Source organism: Tamandua tetradactyla, chromosome 7, assembly GCF_023851605.1.
Source record: "Tamandua tetradactyla isolate mTamTet1 chromosome 7, mTamTet1.pri, whole genome shotgun sequence".
NCBI classification, from domain to species: Eukaryota; Metazoa; Chordata; class Mammalia; order Pilosa; family Myrmecophagidae; genus Tamandua; species Tamandua tetradactyla.
The window spans coordinates 104,604,674-104,619,659 of record NC_135333.1 but is presented as its reverse complement, the minus strand read 5'-3'; the positions used below and the strand labels follow the sequence as shown (position 1 = coordinate 104,619,659).

Sequence of the window (14,986 nt, the reverse complement as noted above, 5' to 3'; positions counted from 1 at the left end):
CTCAGTTACAAGGCTTAGATTTAATAAACTTTCTTTGTAGTTTGAGCTACTTATAGCTGTAGAACAGGAGAATTATTTTTGGCAATAGCAGAGGCAGAATCAAATAAAAATCTTCATTTGAAAATTGAATTTTAAAATAATTTCTATGTTTACCATTTCTGGTGTTAAGTGTACAGGATAAAGGGGGAAATCTGACATAAGTAAAGCTGTTTTTTGGATATCACTAGGAATAGTCTGGCCTTTGGCCATTCAGAGGACGGTTACACTTCTTATAAGGTTACTAAGCAAATTCCTGTCTTTTAGTAGCATACCCTTAAACAAGGTCAGAAGACAGAGAACCAAGTCAATGTGGAGTCTTCATTCTATCCAGATGAACACTTAGGACTACAATGTATTGGCAAAGGAAGAATCTCTTTATGTTTGCCTATTAGCAGTTAAAAATAAGGGCTGCATGGTGGGATGAGCATTTAAGGTGATGACTCATGGCTCTTCAAGACTGATAACATTTGATAAGCCAGTAAATCCTGTGCTTAGAACACTATTTTTTTTTTTAACCAACAAAGCTCACTACTTAACAGTGCTATTTAGTTAAACTTATTCACATATTCAGTGCTCTTTACTTTGCTTATTCCTACAGACTGATTTTTTTTTTTTTAAAAAACTTTTCATTGTAGTAACAAATATACAACTCGGAATTTCCCATTTAACTATATTCCCAAGTGTACAGTTAAGTAGTATTAATTACATTCACAATATTATGCTGGCATCATCAATGTCCATTACTCTAACTTTTTCATCACCTCAACAGTAACTTTTCACCCATTAAGCTGTAACTCTCTTACCCCTCCCTTCCCTCTGCCCTTTATCCTATAAACTACCATCTGCCTCTGAAGTTTGCTTCTTCTCAGTGTTTCATATAAGCATAGACTATTTGCCTTTTGTTGGTCTGGCTTATTTTATTCAACGTGATGTCTTTCAGTCATCCATGTTGTAACATGTATCAGAACTTTATTCTTTTTTATAGCTGAATAGTATTCCATTGTAATATATATTACGTTTCATTTGCCCATTCTGATGATGGACATTTGGATTCCTTCCTCTTTTGGCTATTGTGAATAATGCTGCTATGAACATTGGTGTACAAATACCTGTTTAAGTCCATACTTTCAATTATTTTGTATATATGCCGAGAAGTAAGATTGCCAGATCATGTGGTAATATTATTTTTCTATTCTCCACATCCTTGTCAGCACTTATTAGTCTGTTTTTATTTTAAATATAGCCATCTGTTTAATTTTCTACCCCATAATGTTGATCCCCTTTTCAGCACAAAGAAGATATAATGGTCATTGCCCAGATATCTCTGAAGATTGAGAGAGTGATCAAATGAGAGGGAGAACTTGTAACTTAGAAGTTAGGGTTTAACAAATGATTGTGAACCACTGACTCATTATATAGGGGGGGTCAACATTATGAGGTAGAGGAATGAAACTGGTTGATGTTCTTAAAGAGACTGGTATCTCTGCATTTCAGGTCTTATCTGGCATAGGAACAATCTGGAGGCCTTAAGTTTTTGAAAAGTAAACTTACTAAGTAAATTTTATAGACTCCTAGAGCTCAGGCTATTCTTCATGGATTTTAGGAATACTGTTTGTTGAGGCTTGCCATACTGTGGTAATTTGCAATATCTGGCTGCAACATGCATAAGAGTAACCTCTAGAATGACCTCTTGACCCTATTTGAAATCTCTTAGCCACTGAAACTTTATTTTGTTTCATTGCTTTCCCCCCTTTTGGTCAAGAAGGCAGTCTGAATCCCATGGTGCCAGGGTCAGGTCCGTCCCTAGGAGTCATGACCAATGTAGTGGGGAAGGTAGGAAATTTATTTGCAGAGTTTGGCTTAGAGAGAGAGGCCACATCTGAGCAAAAAAAGAGGTTCTCTGGGGGTGACTCTTAGGCATAATTATAAGTAGGCTAGCTTTGTCATTTGTTGTCCATTTTTGAATTGGGTTGTCTTTATTGTTGAGTTGTATATCTTTATATATTCAGGATATTAAACTCTTATCAAATATGTTTCAAATTATTTTCTTCCATTCTGTAGGCTTTTTACATTTTTGATAGTGTCTTCTGATGCACAAAAGTCTTTAATTTTGACAAAGTCAATTTTATCTCTTTTTTCTTTTGTTACAGGTGCTTTTGGTTTTATATCTAAGAAATCACTGCTATATCTCAGGTTATGAAAGTTCCCCCTTATGTTTTCTTCTAAGAATTTTATTGTTTATAAAGTTTAAATATTTATAAATAAACATTTTGCTCTTATGTTTAGGTCTGCAATCCATTTAGAGTTCATTTTTGTGAGGTAGTGATCCAGCAAGTGGATATCCAGTTTTCCCACCACTATTTGTCAAAAAGGCTGTGCTTTCTCCAGTTAATGTTCTTGAAACCCTTGTCAAAATCAGTTCCCTAAGATCCAGTTCTATTTTTTCCATCTTTCTTGCTGTGTGTTCTTTTGTATGCTCTAGTTCAATAGTTCTGTTTTCTGCTCACTTATTTTTTTTCTGCTTCTTTGAATCTGCAGTTGTGTCTCTCGTATCTGCAGTTGTGTCTCTCGTATATTTCTAATTTGCCTATTGTATCCTTCGTCTCTGTAAGACCTGCCATTTTGCTATTTAATAGTTAAAATCCTTCTTTATGCTCTTCTAGTGTCTTCCTGATATATTTTATTTCTTTATAAATATCTTTGAGTAGTTGTTTTGTATTCTGTCTCTTCTGTATTTTGATTTGGTCATTTGGCTGGGAAATTTCTGCTTGGATTCTCAGACTCTGTGATTTTCTGTTGTGTTTGGGACATTTGATTATCTTAATAATGTTATTCTGCAAGTTGATTTCCTTCCCTTGAACTAATTTGGTTTTGCTTTGGAGGTTCCCTTTAGCATTTGGTTTGTCAGTAATCCTCCTTGATACCAAAGCTCAGATCTCATGTAGGAGGTACAGGTCTGCTTAAGGGTCTATTATAAGTTAAGCAGTTGTGCACGGGTAGTTCAGTGGCAGAACACCTGCCCACCATGCAGGAGACCTGGGCTTGATTCCCAGCTCATGCACCCAAGAAAAAATAAAATAAAATAAAATAATATGGAAAGATATACCCCAACTGTAGTAGGTCCCAAAGTTAAAAGGAAACACCCGAAGAAGGGAGAGAACATTTTAAAAATAAAAAACAAATAAAAATAAATATATATTTAAATAAAATAATTACAATACTAATAATTAAAATATATGGAAAAAATATATATTTTTATAAAGCCTACACAGATAGGGAGTTTGCCAGACTACACTTCCTGCTTCTTTCCAGCAGGTGGTGAACCTGAGGCACCTCCTCCCTTCAATCCTGCCCCTTCCTGCCTTCAATAGCTGGCCAGGAAGATGGCATACATTGTGGGGAGGGGGTGCTGGTCCTGGCACATGGTGGCAGGATGGCTGGTCCTGGTGCCTGGGATGGGGGAGCCAATCACACACCTGAAGGAACAGCCAATCTGCAGCACCCAGTGCCCAAGGGATCTGCTGCTCACTGTGCCCAATGGGACAGCCACTCACTGTGCCCAGCTGGGCAACTACTCCTAGCATCTAGGGATGCAGCTATTCATGGTGGACAGCTAGGCTCACCTCTAGGCTCCCTGTGGGCTCCTCTGACTTCTGAGCTGCTCAGGGAGCTATCTCCAGCCAGCAGGTGGGACAGATTGGAGTGGAGGAATGGTCAGTTCCCTTGGATTCACACTTCTGCATGCTCCACTGTACTCCTCTAGTGGGGGTCACAGATGAACAGAGTCACCTTGCTCTCACTGTCTCAATCCCCAACCTCTCCCCTCCACAAGAAACACTAAAAACTGTCTTTGGTCACTCACCACCCGGAACAGCAGTTCTGGTCATTCTCTCTCCATCCCCTATCCTGTACCTTAGAGCAGGGGTGAATTCAATTCACTCCAGCCTGTCATCTTCCCAGAAGTCCAGATATATTTTGCAAATATTTTCTCCAATTTTGTGGCTTGTCTTAGTTTCTTTATGATGTCTTTCAAAGACCTAGATGCTTTAAAATTTTAATGAAATGCAATTTATAGTGTTTCCCTTTAATGTTTGTGCATTTTGTGTCCTTCCTAAGAAATCTTTACTTAACCCAAGTCACATAGAATTTTATATCTGTTTTCTTTTAGAAGTTTTATAATTTACACTTAAATTTATGGTCCATGTCAGGTTAATTTTTGAACAAGTGCTGGAAGCCTTCCTTTTTTCCTCCCTCCCTGCTTCCCTCCCTTCCTTCTTCCCTTTGTTTCTTTTCCTTTAATTTTATTCTTTTTCAGATTTTCTGTTTCCTTTGCTTTTCCATATTAATTTTAGAATCAGTAAATCAATTGTTACAAAATCACTGGGTGGGATCTTGTGATCAATATGTGGATAATTGATACCTTAATAATAAGTCTCCTTACCTATTGTGCCTGTTTGAAAAGTTTTATGTACCCTAGAAAAGCCATGCTTTAATTCTAATCAACCTTGTGGGAGCAATGGTTTCTTCTAATCCCTATTCAGTACTATATGTTGGAGACTTTAACTTATCTCCATGGAAATGTGACTCAATCAGTGTGGGTATTAAACTTGATAGGTGGAGATGTGTCTCCACCCATTCCAGGTGGGTATTGATTGGATTTACTGGAATCTTTAAAAGAAGAAGCACTTTGGAAAAAGCTAGAGAACTACAAGACAGAAAGCCAAGAGATTCTGAGAGAGCAGAGAACGGCATAGCCATAAGAAGCAGAGAGTCACCAGCTAGCAGCAACCTTTGAAGATGAAGAAGGAAAATACCTCCCGGGCAGCTTCATGAGACAGGAAACCAGGAGAAAAAGCTAACACACAATGCCACGTTCACCACGCGCCTTTCCAGATAAGAGAGAACCCCTGACCATGTCCACATGTACCTTTCCATTTGAGAAACCCTGAACCTCATCAGCCTTCTTGAACCAAGGTATCTTTCCCTGGTGCCTTAAACTGGACATTTCCATAGACTTGTTTTAATTGGGATATTATGTCAGTCTTAGAACTGTAAACTAGTAACTTATTAAATTCCCCTTTTGAAAAGCCATTCTATTTCTGGTATATTGCATTCCAGCACCTAGCAAACTAGAGCACCCATAATCATGGTAAATCTTTCTATTTATTTACATCTCTTTAATTTTATTAAGCAATATTTTATAGTTTTCAGTGTAAAATCTTGCTTACATTTTGCTAAATTCTTCCATAAATATTTCCTATTTTTTAATGCTATTATGAATGGCATTGTTTTGGCTTTATTTCCAGTTATTCCTCACTAGCATGTGGAAATACCTTTATTTCTGTATATCAAAACTTGTATCCTGCAGGTTTGCTAAGCTCACTTATTAGTTCTAGTAATTTTTTTCATAGATACTTTGGGACTTTTTAAAATGCAGATGCTCATATCATCTGAGGTAAAAAAAAAAAGACAGTTTTCTTTTTTCCTTTACAATCTAAATGACTTTTATTTCCTTTCTTTTCATATTGACTGCAACCTTCAATATTATGTTGCCTTGCTAGATGCAGGATATGTTTTTAGATGAGCTTTACGAGGTAGAGGAAGGTCCCTTTTCCTTTTTACTTTGTAGTGAATTATTTATTTATTTATTTATTTTTCATGAAAGGCTGTTGATTTTGTCAAGCACGTCTCTCATATCAATGTGTATGATACCATGGTTTTTCTTTAGGCTATAAATATGGTGGATTATTTGATTGATTTTCAAATATTGAACTAACCTTGAATTCCTGGGATGGCCCCTTGTTCATTTATATGTATTTATATATTTATAAATTATATATGTATATTTAGAAATATTAATTATAAAGAAGGGGGTTCATATATATAAAAATTTAATTTATATACATTTGAATTAATATACATATAAAGTAACATAATATATATGTATATTTTGTTGAGGATTTTGCATCTCCAAAATTTTGCATTCCATTTGGTGGAATTTGGCAGTGAGACCATCTGGGAATAGAAATTTCTGCTAGTTCTGTTGGTTTTGACAGAGGAATGTGGAAATTTCCAACTGTTTGTGGATTTGTCTATTTCTTCCCTTAGTTTGTCAGTTTTTGTTTCACATATTTTGTAGCTCTGTTGTTAAGTGCATACACATATATGATTATTATGTCTTACTTGTAAATTAACCCTTTTATTAGTATGTAATGTCCTATTTATTCCTGGAAATTTTCTTTTCTATTTTATTTATTCTATTTCTATTTAAAAATTTTTCTATTTTAATATAGCCAGTCCAGATTTCTTTTGATTCATGTTTTCATATTATACCTTTTAAAAATTGTTTTACCTTTAACCTGCTTCATTATATGTTTTTTTGTTTATATATGTGTTTTATTTAACTTTTTAAATGTATTCTGCCAATCAGTCTTTTTTCATTGTTGTATTTAGACCATTTATATTTAAACTAATTATTGGTATGTTTAGATTTGGTTTACCATTCTATTATTTCCTTCCTTTTTATTACTTCTTGTTTTCATTCCTTTCTTTCCCTTTTCGTGCTTTTTTCAAGTTATCAGAACATTTCTTAGTATTCAAATTTATTTCATTTATTGTTTTAAAATATATCTCTTTGTGAATTTTATCAAACATTTCAAAAAGAACTAACAGCAATCCTTCTCAAATTCTTCCAAATATTGAAGGAAAAGGAATGCTATCTAACTCGTTTTATGAAGCTGACATCACCTTAATACTAAAATCAGATAAATATGATACAAGAAAAGGAAACTACAGACCAATATCCTAGTCAACATAGATGCAAAAAGTCTTAACAAAATACTAACAAATCATATCCAACACCACATTAAAAGAATTACACATCATGATCAAATGGGATTCATACCAGCAATACAAGGGTGGTTCAACATAAGAAAATCAATCAATGTAATGCAGCACATTAACAAATTGAAAGGGAAAAATCACATGATCATATCAAGAGATGCTGAAAAATCATTCAACAAAATCCAGCATCATTTCCTGATAAAAACACTTGAAAAGTTAGGTATTGAAGGAAACTTTCTAAATATCATAAAGGGCATATACGAAAAATCCATACCAGTATCATACTTACTGGTGAGAAATTGAAATCTTTCCCATTCAGATCAGGGACAAGATAAGGATGCCCATTGTCACCACTATTATTCAACATTGTATTAGAGGTACTAGCTGGAGCAATTAGATAGGAGAAAGAAATAAAAGGCATCCAAATAGGAAAGGAAAAAGTAAAACTTTCATTATTTGCCAATGACATGATCCTATACTTAGAAAATCTTATGAAATCTACAGCAAACCTACTTGCACTAATAAACAAATTCAGAAAGGTGGCAGGATACAAGATGAATGAGAAAAGTCAGTAATGTTTCTATGCACAGCCAACGACCTATGTGAGTTGACAACTAAGGAAAAAATTCCATTCAAAATAGCAACCAGAAGAATTAGGTGTCTAGGAATAAGCCTAACCAGGGATGTCAAGAACTTATACACAGAAAATTACAAAAAATTTCTAAAAGAAGGAAAAAATGACCTACATAGATGGAAAGGTATTCTATGCTCATGGATAGGAAGATTGAATTATCAAAATATCAATTCTATCCAAACTGATCTACAGATTAAATACAATACCAATAAAAATCCCAACAACCTACTTTGAAGACTTGGAAAAGTTGATTATCAAATGTATATGGAAGGGAAAGAGACCCTGAATAGGTTAAGATATTCTAAAAATGAAGAGTGAACTGGGAGGTCTATCACTTTCTAACTTTAAAGCTTACTATAAAGCCACAGTGGTCAGAACAACATGGTACTAGCACAAAGATAGAAGCACTGACTAGTGGAATAGAATTGAGAGAGCAGAGATTGACCACCAAATTTATGGATTTGATCTTTGATAAGGCCCTCAAATCCACTGAATTGGAACAAAAGAATAGTCTTTCAATAAATGGGCTTGGGAGTACTGGATTTCAATAGCCAAAAGAATGAACATGGACGCTTACCTTACATCCTATACAAAAATTAATTCAAGATGGATCAAAGACCTAAATGTAAGAACCAGTACCATAAAATTTCTAGAAAAAATGTAGGGGGCAGGAAATGGTGGCTCAGTGGTAGAGTTCTCGCCTGCTTTGCCAGAGACCTGGGTTTGATTCTGTTCTAGTTTGCTAGCTGCTGGAATGCAATATACCAGAAACAGAATGGCTTTTAAAAAGGGAAATTTAATAGGTTGCTAGATTACAGTTCTAAAATGTTCCAATTAAAACAAGACTATAGAAATGTCAATCTAAGGCATCCAAGGAAAGATACCTTGGTTCAAGAAGGCCGATGAAGTTCAGGGTTTCTCTCTCAAGTGGAAGGGCATATGGCGAGCACAGTCATCTGGAAAGGCACATGGTGAACATGGTCAGGGTTCCTCTCTCACCTGGAAGCACACATGGCAAACAGCATAATCTACTACCCTCTTCTTTCCTGGCTTCCAGTTTCACGAAGCTCCCTGGAAGGCGTTTTCCTTCTTCATCTCCAAAGGTCACTGGCTAATGGACTCTCTGCTTCGTGGTGCTGCAGCATTCTCTGCTCTCTCCAAATCTCTTTCATTCTCCAAAATGTTTCCTCTTTTATAGGACTCCAGAAGCTTATCAAGACCCACCCAAATGGGTGGAGACTTGTCATTACCTAATCCAGTTTAACGATCACTCTTGATTAAATCACATCTTTACGGAGATGATCTAATTACAGATTCAAACACACAGTATTAATTATTCTGCCTTTACAAAATGGGATTTTGATTAAAACATGGCTTTTCTAGGGGACATACATCCTTTCAAACCAGCCCAGATTCCCAGTGCCTGCCCATGAAAAAAAATACATATATATTGAAACACCTTCAAGATTTAGTAATAGGAGGTAGCTTCTTAAACTTAACACCAAAATCAAAAACAGACAACTGGGAACTCCTTAAGATCAAGAGCTTCTGAGCCTCAATTGACTTTGTTAAAAACGTGAAGAGGCAGCCAACTCAATGGGAGAAGATATTCGGAAACCATATTGGATAAAGGCTCGCTATCCTGTGTATATAAAGAAATTATATAGTTCAACAACAAAAGAACAAATAACGCAATTATAAAATGGGCAAAGGAAATGAATAGGCACTTTTCTTAAGAGAAAATAAATACAGCTAAAAAGCACATGAAGAGTGCCCATCTTTATTGGCTACAAGGGAAATGCAAATTAAGATGACAATAGATATCACCTCACATCTATTAGAATAGCTGCTATTAAACAAACAGGAAACTATGAATGTTGGAGAGGATGTGGAGAAATTGGAACATTTATTCACTGTTGGTGGGAATGTAAAATGTTTCGACCACTGTAGAAGTCAGTTTGGCGATTCCTCAGAAAACTAAATATTGAGTTGCCCTATGACCCAGCAATACCAATACTCCATATATATACAGAAGAGCTAAGGGCAATGACACAAACAGATATTTGTACACCAATGTTCATAGTGGCACTGTTCACAATTGCCAAGAGATGGAAACAATCCAGGTGCCAATCAACAGACGAGTGGATAAAAAATTATGGTTTATGCATTTGACGGAATATTATCCAGCAGTTAGATGAATTAATGTCCCAAAACATATGACAACATGGATGAACCTTGAGGACATAATGCTGAGTTAAATAACTGGAACACAAAAGGACAGCGCTGTATGATTCTGTTATTATGACTCTGATAAAGCTGCCAGTGTTTTGGAGCAGCTAGAAGGAAAAATGGGACCTGTTCTGAGGTTGCTTGTTGACGTGTGCTTTGAAAATTATTGCTTTTTTCTTTGTGTGTGTATATATATATATATATATACACACACACACAAAGCCTTGCCACCACATATATATATATATATGTGCTGAAGCACATATATATAGCTCAAGCAAAGTTGATATTTGAATAACTTTTTCTTGATATTTTGAGAATGCACACTGTTTGGATAGTTTAATCAAATGGTAATTAAGATAGTGTTAAATACTTAGAATTTAAGAACTGTGATATTTTTATCTATAGATTTTTTTTTCCTTCCTTTCTTTAATTTTTTTTTTTTTTTAACATGGTTAGGCACCAGGAATCGAACCTGGGTCTCCGGCATGGCAGGCAAAAATTCTGCCACTGAGCCACTATCACATCGCCCACCCATCCTTGCTTTAATTTTAACTTGGTTTATGAAACATATTGTACAAACAGGCTTTATGATCATTACTTAGATTTTTTTAAAAATATGCCTATGGATAAGCTAATTAAGATACCCATTTTAGGTAGTTAAGATTTTCATATGCTAATTGTAAAAATATTTGTATTTTCCTATAAAATATTTAGTAACATAGGACATTACTATAGCAATACATGTATTTGTAAGAACTTTCTACTTGATATTTTGAGAACATTTCACGTTTTTGACAAATGATTAAATGGTATCTAAGATAGTGTTTAATATTTAGAATTTAAGAACTTTGCTATCTAAATTTGTAGATTTTTTCCTTGTTGCCTTAAATTTTAAAGTGGTTTATGAAACACTGTGCAAACACAGGTTTTATGATGATTATATGGATACTTTATATGAATATACCTGTGGTTAATCCTACTAAGATATCTGTTTTTGGTGGTTCTAAGTGTATTTTTATTTTCTTAAATAAAAAAATTAAAAAATTAAAAAAATCTCTTTGTATAGCTTTTAAAATTAGTGTTCTAGGGAATACAATATATATTACTTAACTTTTCACTGTCTACTTAGAGTCCATATTTCCCCACGTTGATTGAAATGTAGAAGTCTTACCACCATATATTTCCCTTTGTTCTCACCCTTTTATATTGTAGTCGCTTTATGTATTACTTCTATGTACATTGACACTCTCCTTAGACAATATTAAAATTTTTACTTTGAATTGTGGTTGGCATAATAATGGCCCCCAAACAGGTTCATGCACTAATTCCTATTTCCTTTGAATATGTTAACTTATATGGCAAAAAAGACTTCACAGAGTGATAAAAGTTGAGGAACTTGAGATGTAGAGATTATCCTGTATTATTTAAATGGGTCAAATCTAATCACATTAGTCTTCAAAAGTCAGAAAACCAGAGAGACAACAGTGAAAGACTTGGCCTACTATTGCTGGCTTTGAAGAGAAAGGGACTATGAACCAATCAATGCAGGTGCCCTTTCCAGAAGCTGGAAAGGTTAGGAAATGGATTCTCCCCAAAACCCTCCTGAATGGAAGAGTGTCTTGTCAACACTTCGATCTTAACCTTGTGAGACTAGTGTCAGACTTTTCACAGATGAAATTGTAAGATCCTAAATTTGTGTTGTTTGTAAGCCATGAAGTTTGTGATTTTTTTTGTAAACATAGTTAGAAAACTGATATAACTGTCAAATATATTGGTGATTTGTAAGCTGATAGTTGAAAACTGATACGACTATCAAACATATTTTACAGAACTCAATAGACGAATAGTCTATTACATTTATTCAGATATTTATTATTTATATTGTTCTTCCTTCATTCCTCATTTTACAGTTGTCTTTCTGGTATCATCTCTCTTCTGTCTAAAGAACTTCCTTTAGCAACTCTTTCAAACTAGGTTTGCTGACAACGAACTCGCTTAGGTTTTCTTCATCTGAGAATATTTTTCTTTCATCTTCATTCCTATAGGATATTTTCCCTGCATATAAAATTAGGGGATGACAATTCTTTGCTCAGAACACTTTAAAAGATGTTCTTTCACTTCATCTTGCCTCACCTCAAAGTTTCTCATGAGAGGTCCACATTCATTCAAATTATTACTCCCCTGTACATAATGTGTCAGTTTTCTTTGCTGCTTTCAAAGTTTTTGTCGTTAGTTTTGTTTTCTGTTGTTATCAACAGTTTGACTATAATGTACCTGGTAATGCATTCATTTGGATTTATCTATCTTGTGGTTCGTTGAGTTTCATTTATGTCTTTTGACAAACTTGGGAATTTTTCAGCTATTACTCCCAAAATAATTTTTCTGTATTGAATTCTTTCTCCTTTTCTTTTTGGATTCTGACAACATGCTGGCTCTTTTAGGTTTTTTTTTCTTTTGGGTACATGGTCTTGGAATCGAACCTGAATCTCCCACATGTAAGGCAGGCATTTAACCTCTGAACTACCCTTGCACCCTCTGGCTCTTTTAGTTTTGACCTGAAAATTCATGGGGACTGTATTCATTTTCTTTTTAAATTATTCCCTATGTTGTTCAGATTGCGTTGTTTGCATTAATTTATATTCAAGGTCACTGACACCTTCCTCTATTATTCCCATCCTGCTATTAAGCTCATTCTAATGAATTTTAATTCAAATATTGTATTTTCCAGTTCTAAAATTTCCACTTGATACTTATTGTATATACTGTTTCTTTGCTGATATGGTCCATCTTTTCATTTGTTTCAAAAGTGTTTGCCCTTATTTCTTGGAGCATTTTTTTTTTTTTTTTTTTTTTTTTTTTTTTATTAACGGAAAGAAAAAAAAGAAATTAACACAACATTTAGAAATCATACCATTCTACATATGCACTCAGTAATTCTTAACATCATCACATAGATGCATGATCATTGTTTCTTAGTACATTTGCATCAGTTTAGAGGAACTAGCAACACAACAGAAAAAGCTATAAAATGTTAATATAAAGAAAAGAAATAAAAGTAGTAGTAATAGTAAAAAACAACAACAACAAACAAACCAACAAGCAAACAAAAACAAAAAAAAACCCTATAGCTCAGATGCAGCTTCATTCAGTATTTTAACATGATTACTTTACAATTAGGTATTATTGTGCTGTCCATTTTTGAGTTTTTGTATCTAGTCCTGTTGCACAATCTGTATCCCTTCAGCTTCAATTACCCATTGTCTTACCCTGTTTCTAACTCCTGCTGAACTCTGTTACCAATGACATATTTCAAGTTTATTCTCGAATGTCCGTTCACAACAGTGGGACCATACAGTATTTGTCCTTTAGTTTTTGGCTGGATTCACTCAGCATAATATTCTCTAGGTCCATCCATGTTATTACATGGTTCACAAGTTTATCTTGTCTTAAAGCTGCATAATATTCCATCGTATGTATATACCACAGTTTGTTTAGCCACTCTTCTGTTGATGGAGATTTTGGCTGTTTCCATCTCTTTGCAATTGTAAATAATGCTGCTATAAACATTGGTGTGCAAATGTCCGTTTGTGTCTTTGCCCTTAAGTCCTTTGAGTAGATACCTAGCAATGGTATTGCTGGGTCGTATGGCAATTCTATATTCAGCTTTTTGAGGAACCGCCAAACTGCCTTCCACAGTGGTTGCACCCTTTGACATTCCCACCAACAGTGAATAAGTGTGCCTCTTTCTCCGCATCCTCTCCAGCACTTGTCATTTTCTGTTTTGTTGATAATGGCCATTCTGGTGGGTGTGAGATGATATCTCATTGTGGTTTTGATTTGCATTTCTCTAATGGCCAGGGACATTGAGCATCTCTTCATGTGCCTCTTGGCCATCCGTATTTCTTCTTCTGGTAGGTGTCTGTTTAAGTCTTTTTCCCATTTTGTAATTGGGTTGGCTGTCTTTTTGTTGTTGAGTTGAATAATCTCTTTGTAAATTCTGGATACTAGACCCTTATCTGATATGTCATTTCCAAATATTGTCTCCCATTGTGTAGGCTGTCTTTCTACTTTCTTGATGAAGTTCTCTGATGCACAAAAGTGTTTAATTTTGAGAAGCTCCCATTTATTTATTTCCTTCTTCAGTGTTCTTGCTTTAGGTTTAAGGTCCATAAAACCACCTCCAGTTGTAAGATCCATAAGATATCTCCCAACATTTTCCTCTAACTGTTTTATGGTCTTAGACCTAATGTTTAGATCTTTGATCCATTTTGAGTTAACTTTTGTATAGGGTGTGAGAGATGGGTCTTCTCTTGGAGCATTTTTATAATAGATGCTTTAAAGTCTTTGTCAGATAATTCCAGCATTTGTGTTATCTTGGTATTGGGCCTATTGATCATCTTTTTTTTTTTTTGCATGTGAGTTAAAGTTTTCTTGGTGTTTATACCAAAAAATTTTGGATTAAATCCTGACATTTTTAATATGTTATGAGATGCTGAGTCTACTATGAAGAAATTTTTTTTTTTTAAATCAGGCAATTGACCAGGTTGGATTCAAATTGTGAGGTCTGATTAGCCTTCTTTTGGTATGTTTTAAAATCTTTTTAGTGTTATTTGGATCTATCCCATGTGTGCACCTCGCAGATGCCAGTCTGCACCTGGGATGTAATGTATTTTTTAGAAACACTCACCCTTTGTTTGGTGGCATTTCAAGTTATGACCTACTTCCCCAATTTGCTTGATAATATTTAATTTTCAGAGTCCTAAAATAGTTGCTCCATATATTTGGTACAGATTTTATATCGTTCAGTGAGAGAGAAAGAGTGGAGTATAATTACTCCATCTCACACAGAATTAGAACCTCATGTCATTCTTTAATTCTTGAAAGCTTTCAGCTCTTATTTGTTTAAATGTTCACTGTAACACTGTCTCCTTCTAGTCTCTTTTTCCATATTTCCAAATAGCTGTGTGCTGGATCTTCTAATGCTAATGTTCATATTTTCTCAACCTTTTATTCATATTTTCCATCTTTTTATCAATCATGCTACTTTCTTAGTAATATACACAGAGCTATTCTTTTATCATTAGTTTTCATCTCTATCTTATCTGCTGTTTCTTGTAGCCATGTTTTTTATATTTCTCCTTACATATATACATATTTCTATATCTACACATACAGAGAGGCAGATATGTGATATTTATATATATCATATGATGTATATATATATATCATAAGGAACTT

General features: G+C 34.6%; 1 protein-coding gene and 1 non-coding gene across 4 annotated transcripts in view; both read left to right on the top strand.

The window, feature by feature from the left end:
- NELL2 (neural EGFL like 2) overlaps positions 1-14,986 on the top strand; it is a 531,530-nt gene that overhangs the window by 63,984 nt on the left and 452,560 nt on the right. The gene's annotated exons all lie outside the window — the stretch shown is intronic.
- Positions 3,030-3,100, top strand: TRNAG-ACC (transfer RNA glycine (anticodon ACC)). The gene has a single exon. It is a non-coding gene; the product is annotated as a tRNA-Gly (tRNA).